Source organism: Lemur catta, chromosome 1 (assembly GCF_020740605.2).
Source record: "Lemur catta isolate mLemCat1 chromosome 1, mLemCat1.pri, whole genome shotgun sequence".
Lineage (NCBI taxonomy): Eukaryota > Metazoa > Chordata > Mammalia > Primates > Lemuridae > Lemur > Lemur catta.
The window spans coordinates 71,927,473-71,940,736 of record NC_059128.1 but is presented as its reverse complement, the minus strand read 5'-3'; the positions used below and the strand labels follow the sequence as shown (position 1 = coordinate 71,940,736).

The 13,264-nt window shown below is 36.5% G+C and overlaps 1 protein-coding gene across 4 annotated transcripts in view; it reads right to left on the bottom strand.

Moving 5' to 3' along the window:
- Window positions 1-13,264, bottom strand: part of CDIN1 (CDAN1 interacting nuclease 1) — a 214,028-nt gene that overhangs the window by 190,241 nt on the left and 10,523 nt on the right. The window contains exon 1 of one of the 4 annotated variants that reach the window (XM_045527910.1): window positions 9,508-9,534. The exons of the other annotated variants lie outside the window; for them this stretch is intronic. The gene's annotated coding sequence lies outside the window, so the exon portion shown is untranslated. Of the gene's footprint in view, window positions 1-9,507; window positions 9,535-13,264 lie in introns of those variants that run through there. 4 annotated transcript variants of the gene reach the window in all.

Sequence of the window (13,264 nt, the reverse complement as noted above, 5' to 3'; positions counted from 1 at the left end):
TATCTCTGTGATTTAAACTTTACGAAAAAATGTTTAATCAATTTGCATTGAACCAAATAATGGATCTACTGATGTCTCACCAATGGAGTTTTAAAATGACATTTAACATATTTCCTCCCACGACAAAAACTGTGCTAAAGAAACAGACAATAACTCTCTTTTCAGGGTTCTGGCTCCCTATTTTATTAGTCTTTTGTAGTGATTCTTCCAACTCTATAGTATGTATAAGTCCTTTCCAAAGAGAATGAAGAATTTGACCTCTTTATACTGAGATAAAGCATAAGTTTCAATGATGTATTAAATAATAGGAGAAAAGGAGCTCATGTTGTTACTCTGAATTAAATGCAATTCCTGAACAAATGCAAAGTTCATACAAAAAGTAGACAGAAAATAAAAATAAATAACAAATAAATTTCATCCTATTTCAAACTCTATCCCAGAGGTCTAAACTAGTACCTCCACCTCCCTCCACCAATATACCTCCAGAAAAAAGAGAAAGTTTTAGGAAAATGCTTCTTAACCTGTAGGATAAAATTCTAAAATTACTATAGTCTTCCACTCTAAGCAAATAAATTTTTTTTAATTTAACTGAAAATTTCATATTGAGCTACCTCTCTGATATTCAGTGACTAATGGTCAAATTAACAGATTACCTAACCCTTCACTTTTCTTCTTCCTCTAAGAAGTCTGCCTTATTAACAACCACCAGAGAAGTGAGTAATGGAAACAGATTAAGAGGAAATGCAGGCCAGACATGGTGGCTCTTGCAAAAGTGCCTCCCAGCACTTTTGGAGGCAGAGGCAGGAGGACTGCATGAGCTCAGGAGTTCGAAACAAGCCTGGGCAATGTAGCGAGATCCTATCTTTACAAAAAATTTAAAAATTAGCCAGTATGGTGGTGCACGCCTGTAGTCCCAACTACTCAGGAGGCTGAGGCAGGAGGATCGCTTGAGCCCAGGAGTTGGAGGCTACAGGGAGCTATGATTGTACCACTGTATTCCAGCCTGGGCAACAGAGTGAGACCCCATCTCTAAAAAGTAAACATAAATAATAAAAAAGAGGAAATGTCTTTAGGCTCTTAGTAGTTCACTACATTTGAGGAGCACAGAGAAAAGGGGGGCATAAAATAATGGCTAAGAGTTAAGGAAAGAGAGTTTATACTTACTAAGTATGAGGACAGAATAACAAGATGGACTTTTTCAGCTAACAAAAGAGAACTAATTTACTCACATTATTTTTAGCCAAAGAATCATCCTGGAGAAGGAGTAGAATTTGTATACTCATCACCAGTGATGCTGCCTGGGCTCAAAAACAGAACTTATCTTTAGGACACACTTCATAAGTTACACAAGAAAGCCAGCTTCATAGTCACATCTCATACCTTACCAAAATACAGGGTGGCCACCAAGTCTAGAAATACAGACAAATATACAGTAAATGATTTATTGCTATTGAATTGCAACACATGGCAAAATAATTATGTCTCCAGATTTTGTGGGCACCTTGCAGCATCACCACTTTATTTATCAAACTTGATGATGTCTGTCTGTTTCCAAATGCCAGATCCACTCTCAATGTACCAATGTTTGTCACCACGGAAGACTGATATGGAAAAGGCTGTGCCACGCACTCTGAAAATACGTGCCAAAGAGAAAATACATGTCAAAAGTGTTTTGGCTATCATTAAAATGTGTGTCCAGTAGGAAAAAATATTCATTCTATTTATTAACAGGATTTTTTAAAAACTGAGTCATTAATTTAGAGTTGCGATGCATGTGGGGGAAAAGAAAAGTTCAGATGAGTTAAGTGGAAGACAAGAGAAGTAGGAACTAACAACCTACCAGGCACGAGGGCATACACTTAGCAAAACCATCCACCCCTTCCACCAGAGTGCTTGGAAGCATTCACTCTGAGTACATATGCGTAAGAATTAACAGAAACTAAAATTCAAATCCTTTCTCTCTTATTATTACACAGTAATTTTCAACACTGTAACAAGATCTTTTCATCTCATCCCAGTCTAAACCAGGAGTAATAGCTTTATAAACTATGAATAGAAAAAAAAAAAAAATCAAGAGCTGCCTGAGTGTTTTGGTATATGATGCAAGTTAATGACTCTGTGATGCTGTGGTCAGGTCATGTTCATGATGAGCTTTCAGACAGCAGTCTCAAAAAGCCAGTCAGCACTGCTGTCTATTTTTTTCTTTTTTTTTTTGCTGTCTATTTTTATGACGCTGGAGCCATGACAGTGGGAGAGCTCACTGGTGCTGTGTGCCAGGCAGGACACGAGGACTTTACTCAGAGGGTTGAGAATTCCAGTCCCAGAGAAAGCCAAAACCAAAAGCCTAATGTAGATGGTTAAGATAAAGCATCTTAATCTGAAGAGGAAGCTAAAAAGGTTCTGCTTTGGAAACTGCCACAATATTTGGGACCTCATGGCAAATTAAGAAAATCAAAGAAGAGCCCTCCAGAAATCACACAGGTAGAGTTCATTGGGGTGAATAAAATGCCCTGTCGCTGCTCAGTTGTGAATCCTCTGAAGGGAAAGTTTGCTGAGGTTTAACAACAGGGGATAGATCATTTCAGGAGGTCCAGTTTTGCAGAAATATCTATGTCAAATACCACAGAGGTACCTGTTTGACATGGTCAGGGTTGGTAAGCATTGCACTAGTCTCCTGATTCAGGTAAGCTACATGCCTAAAATTACAAAAAAAAAAAAAAATGGGGAAGAGGAAAAGGCCACATCTCTAATCACAAGTATGCCTTGATTCCAGTCACCAAAGTTTCACATAAAGACCCCCTTTCAGTCCAAGTTATCCTGTCCTCAAGGGTAGGACACTTACACATGGTACCTAGTCTCAACTCCTAATGAAACTCCAGTTGGTAAAGCCATTCACATTCTAAAGGGAAACCACTCCTCACACTGCAGAATGTTAGCACTCCACAATAACCTGTAGTTAAGTAAATGCTGAAATGAACCTTTTACTCCTTTTTTATGTCCTTGTTTGAGACATCAAAACACTGTACCATTGCTTCTTGAAAGTAATAGAAATTACTTTGAATAACATGAAACAAATCTATTTATTGTCTCTCAAGAATAAAAGTCAATAACTAAATTAGAATTAACCATTGAAATTGGGAAAAAAAGACAAAAACAAAAATGGATCAAAAACTCTATCTACAAATGTTAATAGATATTAATGTTAATAGAATTCAACAGGATCAATTTCTTTTGCCCAGTTTTATAAACTACTGAAAACTATACTGAGATGGGAGTCATGACACCAGTACTAGCTCTGCTGGTGTAAATACTACCACAGTTAGCATCTTTGGCATGTTGGCTGCGGATTTTTATACTGCTTCCAAAGCACTCAGTTAATATACAAATTTCTACTAAACCAAGCCATAAACAAATCTTTAACTGAAAAGCTCTGTCTACTAGTCTACTTGTTTATAATCTGTTACCTGGAAAAAAAGCAGAAGGTCTCTCTAGCCACCTAATCACCATATCAATGACACATGCCACAAGAGAGAAGCACTAGTTTATTTGATTGATCATGGTAGATAAACTCCAAATAACAGAGAAATTAACAAATGCTTGACATTTGCTCAACATCCATTATTCTGACACTGCTTTCAGAATTTCAAAGCCTGGGAGTATGCTTAATCAACATTCATATTCCCCTGTGAGCTACAGGCACCATATTGCACCCCGCCTTCATACTGATGAAAACTGCATATTGGCCATTTCCAAAATGTTCTGGGACTCCACACAGGGCCCCTTTTCTCTCTTGTTCCTGCTCTGCAGTTTTCTTTTAAACACTTCCAAGACAAAAGCATCTGCCAGTTTTTCTCTCTAGGGATGTATGCAAAATGAACTTAACAGTTTTAAGGCAGGAGTAACCCTCACATCTAAATTCATTCATAGGACAGAAAAGGGCCTAAGAGGCCTCTCCAGGGACAAAACCCTGCTGAAATTCTCCCCACATACAACAGTGGGAGCTTTATAAAATCTAAGTCCAGACAATTTCCAATTCAAATGCCCAACATAGCATGACCTTTGTCAGATCTCTGAGCCCAAGATACACCCATGATTTTTTATTCTAACCAGCACAGACATTAGACAGGGCACTACTGCTAAGCGGGAGGTTCAATATTTGCATGCTCTTCTATTGTGAAAATGTAACAGTGACAGCACTGTGTCAAATTCTTTTCCCTCTAGAACTTTAACTCCATAGGAGAGGCATGGCTGACAGATGACTCCCCAACATCTGTGTTATGTACACTGCACAGCTGAGGAGCCCTGGATCACTGTCAGAACACCGTGCCGCTGACCTGCACCTTTCTTATGCCTTCTCCTTACCCCTGCCCCCTCCCATACATAACTATATAAATATCTATAATACAAATAGTGCAATTTTTAATAAAATGTAAAGATGGCAAGACAGATTAACATAATTTATAGTCATTAAGCTGTTCACGTAGCAGCTCAACATATGTTGTATAAATATCCTATACCGAATAATTTATCAGATCTGACACAGTGCACATCATATTGTTTTATTTAATACACTTACTAAAATTTCATGGATCAAGCATCACTTCTGAAAGCACTAGAAAATATTTATTCACCTCCCGTGATTTATTTTGATTACCCTTACAGCTACATGATAAAGTGGAACTCACAAAATTACAAGGTTAAGGTTTATACAGCCATTGCTTCATATACTAAAATATAACAAATGGCTCCATGTCTGTGTTACATTTTACTTTCATTTAGTGTTAAATAGAACACTAGGCTAAGCACTTAGTCGTCTACTGAATATTTTAATATTTTTAAATAGGCCCAGAGAGTGGGAGCTCAAGAAACAATTTCAGGAAAGAACAGTAAGTCCTTTGTATGATACTAGTTAGAACAATATTGGCCAAAAAGAACAAACACTCTTCAAAGTCATCTTCTCCTCAAAAAAGACCATAAAAATAAGCACTGGCCCATGTCAGAAATTTAACAAGAATTCACTGAATGTGTAAAGGAACACAATACAGTCTTAGACACTGGAGAAAGAGCTGGAAGACAAAATCACAGCAAAACACACAGCTCCTATCCAGTGGAATTCACAATCAGTTCAAATAAAAAGCAATAGAAATGTATATATTGCAAATGAACAGGTAAAAGCAGGTAAAAGTAACTACAATGGTCAAAGGGAAAAAAAATTCTTGGTGGATCTAATCTAATATTCAAGAGACCAAAAAAGGGGTGGGGGAGGAACAGATGGGGGAAGAGGGGCAGGAAAGGAAGGGAGGGGGAGGGAGGGAGGAAGGAAGGAAATTAAACATGGCACTTGAGACTCTTTTTCACCAATTTTCCTTTAAAATGTTTTATCTGGGGGCAGGTCTCCCAGACAAGGAAAATGAAATGAAAAGAATGGTAAAAAAAATCAGAAATGGGAGGTGTGAACCCCCAATAAGAGAGGTCAATATAGCTTTTCAAGAAAAACATGAATGTTCGCTGGTCTGATCATTTTTGAGAGAACTATTAAACACTTTATCAGATCAACTACCTTGGGAAAGAATACTAAGATAAAAAACTTTTAATTTCCAATGGACTGTTTTGTTTAAAATCCAGTAAAAGTGAGATGCAGACAAGACAAGAAAATTATCTTTCTTAGGAACTAAGTTTTGTTTCCATCTATGAGTGATAAAGTAAATAAGAATAGTCCCAAAGTATCCATTATACAAAATAATAATCCTCCCTCAAGTAATACTCTCAGGTCCCCAAAGAAGCTCCATATGTTTCAAGGTGTAGAGACCACAGTCCAAAAGCAAGGTTCAAGCTTCTCAAAAACTTGACCTTACCATCGCGTGACAGGAGAGCTGACAGTCAACAAGATACTTCATGTGGGGCAAGAAAACCACGAAACCATATAATACTGTAATTGCAAGTCAGGCAGCAGAGTGATTTTAGATGAATAACAGGTTATTGTAAAAATAATGAAGGTTCTATCATACTGCACCCTCAGAGAGGAAAGATAAAGACGATGAAGTCACATAGAGTTCAATATAAAAAACAGTAAAGTTCCAATCTCCCAAAAGAAAAGAACTAAAAATAGGAAAATAATCTTGCTCAGTTTAATGCATGGTGATAATGGCACTTGGAGAATTCTAAGTAAAGAACAATTTAACTCTTGCAGCCTTATGTCAGAACAAAACCACTTTGGCCATGTTGAAGGGTCTATATGAAGGTGAGCTCCAGCATTAATAGAGACCCTTAAGAGTTGGGATGGTGGTAGGGAGGCTAAGTATCAAAAAAATTCAGTACAGTTCATTGAGAACACTGGAGAAAAGAACGAGTTTGAGTGTCGCAAATTCTTGCTGGGACCCCTATCATCACCATCACTCTGGCATTTTATTTCTAAACAAGAAATACATTTTACCTTTCTGAGATTATTTTCTGGTTACAAGCCAACCATTATGAACCTTTCAGTGAATCGCTGAATAGGGCACTTAAAGGGATAAACAATTATAAAAATAACTCTGTCACAAGCGCATACATTTTATTTTATTTAGTGATGTAATAAGCTTAAGGGCATATATCAGGTCCAAAATGGTCTTGGTCACTAATTTAAGCAATAAATCATAGGTCTTGCCAACAATGAAGGCAAACAGATGCTAACAAGGAAATGTATTATTTAATATTGCCATGTGTTATAAAAATGTAAGTGTATTTAAGACATGTCTTAAATTTTTATAATAATATGCATTTAATACATTACTGTTTTGACACATGCAGGAATCAGATTTATAGGTCCCATTCCGTGGCTTCTTCTTCTGTGAACATGAGAGCATATTCTGGATTTTTTGTTTTAAGAGAGGAAACCTTTAAAGTGCATGCTTGCAACAATATCTAATTGGTTGTCTTGCTGTTTTGTAGTAAATAATGTCAGCATTGAAACTCATTAAAAAGAATGAATCTACGTACTTTGCCTGAATATAAAAATAGAATATTTAAAAATTACAATTTTTAAAGAAACATTATAGCCTAAGAAAGTAGATGAGCACTTTTAAATCAAGTTGGCAACTAATTTTTTTCACATGCATTTTGAACTGTTCTGTATGACACTAGACAAAAATTACTAACTTAATTAACAAGTTAATAAGTATAGTGCAATATTCAAAAATTTGGAAGTAGCTAAGAAAAACCCTACTTTATATCTTCATGCAAAAATCCTTAGAATCAAACAGTAGTATCTCAAAACATAAAGTAATTTAAAATTGAGTTCCTCTACCCATAAATTTGGCAAATTATGTCAAGCCACAATATTCCTCCTCTTAATATTTCCTTTCAGAGCAGTAGGTTTACATCCCTTTACCATCAGGTTGAATCCTCCCAGGAAAAGGGCTTGTGAGAGAAGGGAATTAGGGACTAAGACATTAATCCAAAACCTCTTTTTTAAAAAAATGAGTTTTTCACCATCACCAAGATGCTGACTCTGCTAAAAGCATTTTTTATTTGCAATTATTTTGTCTGATTTTCCTTTTCAATCAATTCTCCTAACTGTCAGCATGGTCTTCCCCTCTTTTTTTTGGAGGCAAGAGTCCATGCTTTAGAACACTTGAGGAGGCAGTGCTTGGAGTATGGAAACTAAATTTTCTTCATTAAATCTACTGAAGCAGATATTAAAAATGCATTTAATATACTGGCAATGGTCGCTGGGCACCGCTGACTGTGACAGGCCAGTTACTGATGATGTGCCGTCAGATGGCCTTCTCAGCAGGCGCCTGGGTCTCAGGCTGCTGAAGGACAGCAATATCTTCCCTTGTGTGTAAGCTCTATTCATCTCCCAAGTATTTACTAAATCACAGGCCTCTGCACACATAGCCCACGTTTCAGCGTATGCTAACAAATGATGGATGGCCTCGTCAATTCGTTATGTCCTGAAAGCATGGTTTCTTGCCATTCCAATCATCAAACCTCAGTGCTTCAGAGCTGATCAGTCCCAGGGAATATATTTTGCAGGCTCGATTAAAAGAGTAGAAGTTCTTTCCATTAGAGTCTCTGACACACTCTCCTCAACTATTTGTTGTTTCAACCAATTATTTGGGCAGCATACTCAGTAGGTGTTTAAGTACTATAACACAGGCAGGTTTTTTCCTGATGTTTGCTAAGGTGTAATTTCATCTATGACAAAACAGTAGAAGTAATTGATAGAGAGCTATTTGACAGTGAAATTTATATTTTAAAATAATATTCCTTCTAGGTATAGCAGGTAAACTTTAAAAATATTTTATATTATCGTATCATGCTATATTATATTCTAACGTAATGGATGAGCAAATGTATTTCAAAGAAACTTCCAAGGGAATAACCATTCTTTAAATCATCTAAGCCTTTTAAGACAACTATTTACACAAGTTCACTTAATTATAACCTAGATAAAGGCAGAAAATGGTTCAAAATTCTTCTGACAGTTCCAAAGTTAAATGACAAAAGTTCAACTTGTCAAAGAAAAAAAAAATTTCTTAAAAGAACGCATATTTTCAGTTTCAAGGTTATGTATACCAGTTGTTTTTTTCTACAAGCCATAGGAACATTTTTATTTTTAGCTATAGCTTATCTATGGAACAGAAAATAAGAGCACACTCATACCTTTCACTCAGAAACAGTAAACTTCATAAAAACAGATGAACTTACCACAGCTAAACAGAGAGCCGAGCTCTGAGAAAATGAGGTGGTCTTAAAGAGCCAAACAACTTGCTATAAATAAGCTTCTCAAAAGGCTAAAAAATTTTTTTTTAAAAAGTTTTAGTCTCCCATTTAGCCAATAGCTAGGCCGGTCCCGTTGCACCTACCGTCAGCATAAGCTCCACAACACTGTCCTCCCATTCACCTCAACCTTAACCTCAAGATTAAGCTCATTTTTATTGCGCACAAAGGTCACCTGTATTAGGTCAAAATTCAAAGTCCCTTGTCAGAAAAGGTTGATATATTCCAACCTTTCCTTCTCCATGCATCAAATTTTTCAGGGTAAAGTCATATTCAGCAGACAGTATATTCAGCAATTTATTGTGCCATTGTAATACAGTGCAGAATACAATTGTCCAAAAAGCTATCGCATGAATAAAGTATTTTTCATGACTATGTACCAAATCTAGACTCCCTACACACCTCTAACAGAGGAAATAAGACTAAGTCTTGTTTTCACACTTCAGAAGAGTTATATGGCAAATAGTTGTCCCCAAAATAGAATCTATAGTATAATTATGACTTTGACCTCCATAGTCTTTGGCAATTGACAACATTTTTTTCAGAACGTTATTCAAATTTTTAAGCATTGCTTTTTTAAAAATACAAAGATTTTTAACCTGGTTTAATACTTTCATTTGAATCTGGCCTTAGAGGTTTAAGTGAAGTAGGCCTAATCCTAAAACCCTCTCTTTGACCTATAACCTAGAGAAAGATATGTTCTATGATAAAGTATAGAGGAAAGGAGAAAAGTTACTGTCTTACCCAATTCATTATTTCTGCAATTATGTGATCAGCAGAACTGTAAAAATAAGATAAATTAAAGTAAATCTTTGAAGGTGGCAATCTAGAATACATTGTAATTAATAAAAACCAAAGCCTTAAGGAAAAATAAATCTATTCTCTTTAAAAGGTTTATGCAACTTCTTTATGTTTACCATAAGGTCTTTTCATAATCAGTGTTAGGATGATGAATGGTTTCAAGATTGTTTGAAAAGCACTCATTCTCCAAATTTGATTAATACCTATATTAAACACTAAAAATCAATGTTGACACTCACATGATGAACTGGGACATCCTATAAAACCTCCATTTCCTAGAAGGCTTACACCTGAACTTATATATTTACTGGACTCAAGCTACTTCCTGATATAGCAGAACTGTGACTCCAAAACTGGTATTCACCCAAATATCTTTCATAAATGCATAACCACCTTCTTATGTTGGAGCAAGAAAGTAAAAAGAGCTTCCACATATGGGTGGTTGTAATTGAGAAAAGTAATTAGACAAGAAAATACTTTAAAAGGGCTGATTTTAGGCAAAATCTTTTCAGTTCTAATATTTTGAGTCTAATTATTATAGCCATTAATTACCATCCTTCAATTAATAATGTTAACAATAACAACAGCAGTAGCAACAAGTGTAGGATCAGCAACTGTGTTAATCATTTTATATGTACTATCTCATTTCAAGTTTGTAACAATTCCATTTCTAAATAAGAACACTGAGGCACCAAGAGGTGGAGAAAGTTACCCAAAGTTACCCAGCACATAAGTCATGAAGCCAAAATTTATACATTGATTTCCAGAAGTTCTTTAAACAAATATATAAGCCAGTCTTTAAAATTAAAAAAATTGCCTCCTGGAGTTCACAATGAGGTTTTGCCACCTATCAATTTATAAAATAGTTCATCATAAGCTGGGAAAGCGAAATAAAACACTCAAGGTCGAGCACAGGCTAGCTATGACAACTTGCCAAACACAATACCACCTGGCTGGCTCACTCATGTGGGCCTATTCCCACACTGAATGCCACATATCATTCTAAAACGCATATATGCTCACCTGGCATTGTTAATTTCAATGACCACTTCTGTTTTACTTGTATGCTGTCATAGTCCTTTATCACTGATACTTGAGATGTAGAAAAGAACTACATCTGAATGTGTGATAACTGAGTCTTTATAAAAGTGTACTAAATCAAACTGCTTTTCATTATAATCACATAGATGCTTTATTTACACCTTATATTGGAATAACTGCCAATTGAAAATGTAACACCTAAATTTGAAGTTTCTCTAGAAATACTTTCTGACATGATAATCCCTCAGGTGTACCACTAGAGTGTTTCCAAATTCTTATAGAAAGTGAAGAATCACTGTAATGTCCCTAAATTTGGCTGATTAATATCTATAACATACTAGGTACTGCTAAGGCGCAAGACTGGAATTCTAGCTCCCACACTAACTACAGTGGGGGAAAATTAGGGAGAAAGCCCAACACTCACAAAAACATTATAAGAATAAATGAGATACACGTGGAAGTATTTGAGCCCCTTTCAGAAAAAAAGCTATAAAAATCCAAACAAACTAGATTAAGGAACTTTCCTAAAAGACATGCTAGAGCCATAATGTGCAAAAGTCTCCAACGGGCGACGGTATGTAGTGGCGTGTGAGGCTTAACATCTGCCTTTCATGGTGGGGGGCTGAGGGGAAAGAGGAAGCCCAGGTTAGTACCGTTTGCCAATTTCTGTGGTGTAAACACTTCCACTGTGGATGAATTTTAAGCCACCAATGTGAGGTTGTAGTTTGTAGAGTCTGGAAAAGATGTTCACAATGAGCTCTCACAAGCTGGAAAGAGACAGCTCCAGCACCCACTGGCTGTAGGCCAAATTCAGCCCACAGACTTGTTCTGTTTGGCCAGAAAAATGTTGGCCCACACAGTGTTTTAAAAATTCAAACAAATTGACAACATTTAAAACTCAGGATATTTTATTTTTTTTCTGAAAAAAAAAAATAGCAGATCTAGAGCTGCTTTCTGAAGAGTAGACGGCCTGGCAGCACAGGACCCACATTCCTGCCTAGCACTGGATGGGTGCCAGAAAGTGGCCGCCACGGGTTCGTGCACACAACCATGCTTTCACTTAGCCGCAATCCCACCCAGCTCAGCTTCATTCATTCCCTTGTTGTCGATACCTGCCTGGCCCCTAGAAGGATAGGAGTCTGTGACCTCTAATTGAAGAGGAGAGCTTTGCCTCCAGATGTGGAAATTCGGTCAAATAACTGGGTAGTACTCCTTCCTCGGTTCTTACATCTGTAACATTAAGTTTTGACCAGATCATCTCTAATTGCTCTCTCGATCTGAGTATGGTTTGCTCTGTAAATGACTGAATCTGAATAAGAGAAGCATTCAGGTCCCTCTGGAGCCGTTTTTATGAACTGCATGTGGACAGTTCCAAACATACCCACCAAAGTGCAAATAAAAATTCAAAATCTCACAAATTTGAGGTGAAATATATTTTTATCTTTATATATATTTCAGTTGGCCTCAGAAAATAAGAATCTAGATAATTCTAACTTCATCCACTAGGAAATGATGCTTATGAGCTATCTGTTACATATAGGCTGGGACATACAGGTTCTAAGAGTCTGTGGGACTTTTAATGTTATACAACGAAGAGTCTGTCCCGTATCCCCAGTCCATTTACCAGCTTAGCTAAATGGGGCTCGAAGTGCAAGTTAATTTATTTCAAATTTTATTAGCTTTCCCTACCAATATTATCAGCAAAAACAAATAGCAGTGTCATAGACCTTAGAAAAAAAATATCAGCTTGGGAGAATTGTAGACAGAAACAAAAATTTGAAAAAAAAATAAACTGCCAGTCTAATTTCATATGTAATTGTAGGAAGACACATTTAAATGATGCTTCTCCTCCCAGATTCAATTTACAAGGAGGCTACCTACCAAAGCCTTATAAACACCATGTCATAAGCTATAGAATCATAGGATGAGATGTGCCACAGGCATGAATGTCAAGCCACAAAGTTTTCACCCTGCATCTCTATTCATCCTAAAGCATTCCGAGATTAAACATATCTCGTTCTATTTGAGAGTGATCACAAATGTCCATGACAAACATTAATTCATAAACTTGCTGAGTGAAATCTGAATCTTTCATACTGCTAGGCTGATGTGAGGAAACAGCAAGTCCATTAGCTGATAAATGAACTTAACCAAGCACCTGTATCCCAAAGGTTAGTAGACCTTTGTCATATTATGTCCTGCTAGCTGCAAATTTGGGCATTTTCAACAGTCTTACGTGATAACTCTTGTAAATATAAAGGGTCTGCTATGCCTCCTATTTCCTAAAATGGAATAAACACAAGATCAGAGTTTATATCTTGTCCTGTATTGTTCCTGGAGCAAAGGACAAGTCCTAATAATAACCAAAAAATAAAAAAAATTAAAAATAAATATGTTGGGGGGCAGGTGGCAGTGATGTTGCACCAGGTATTTTAAGTCTCAATCTTGGATATGCCTACTGCTTCCAGGACAACCTCAGAAAAAGACTGGGCTTTATACAGAATTGCCCCAGTTAGCAGGGTCTAGTCAAGGAAAGACCCAGAACTTATATATTTCACTGAACAACAGTATCAAGAGATAGGAATCTACCTACTTTTTTCCTCTACTTGAATTGCTTTCTTGGTTTCAAACTATTTATTCCCATGCTCTTGAAGTTATT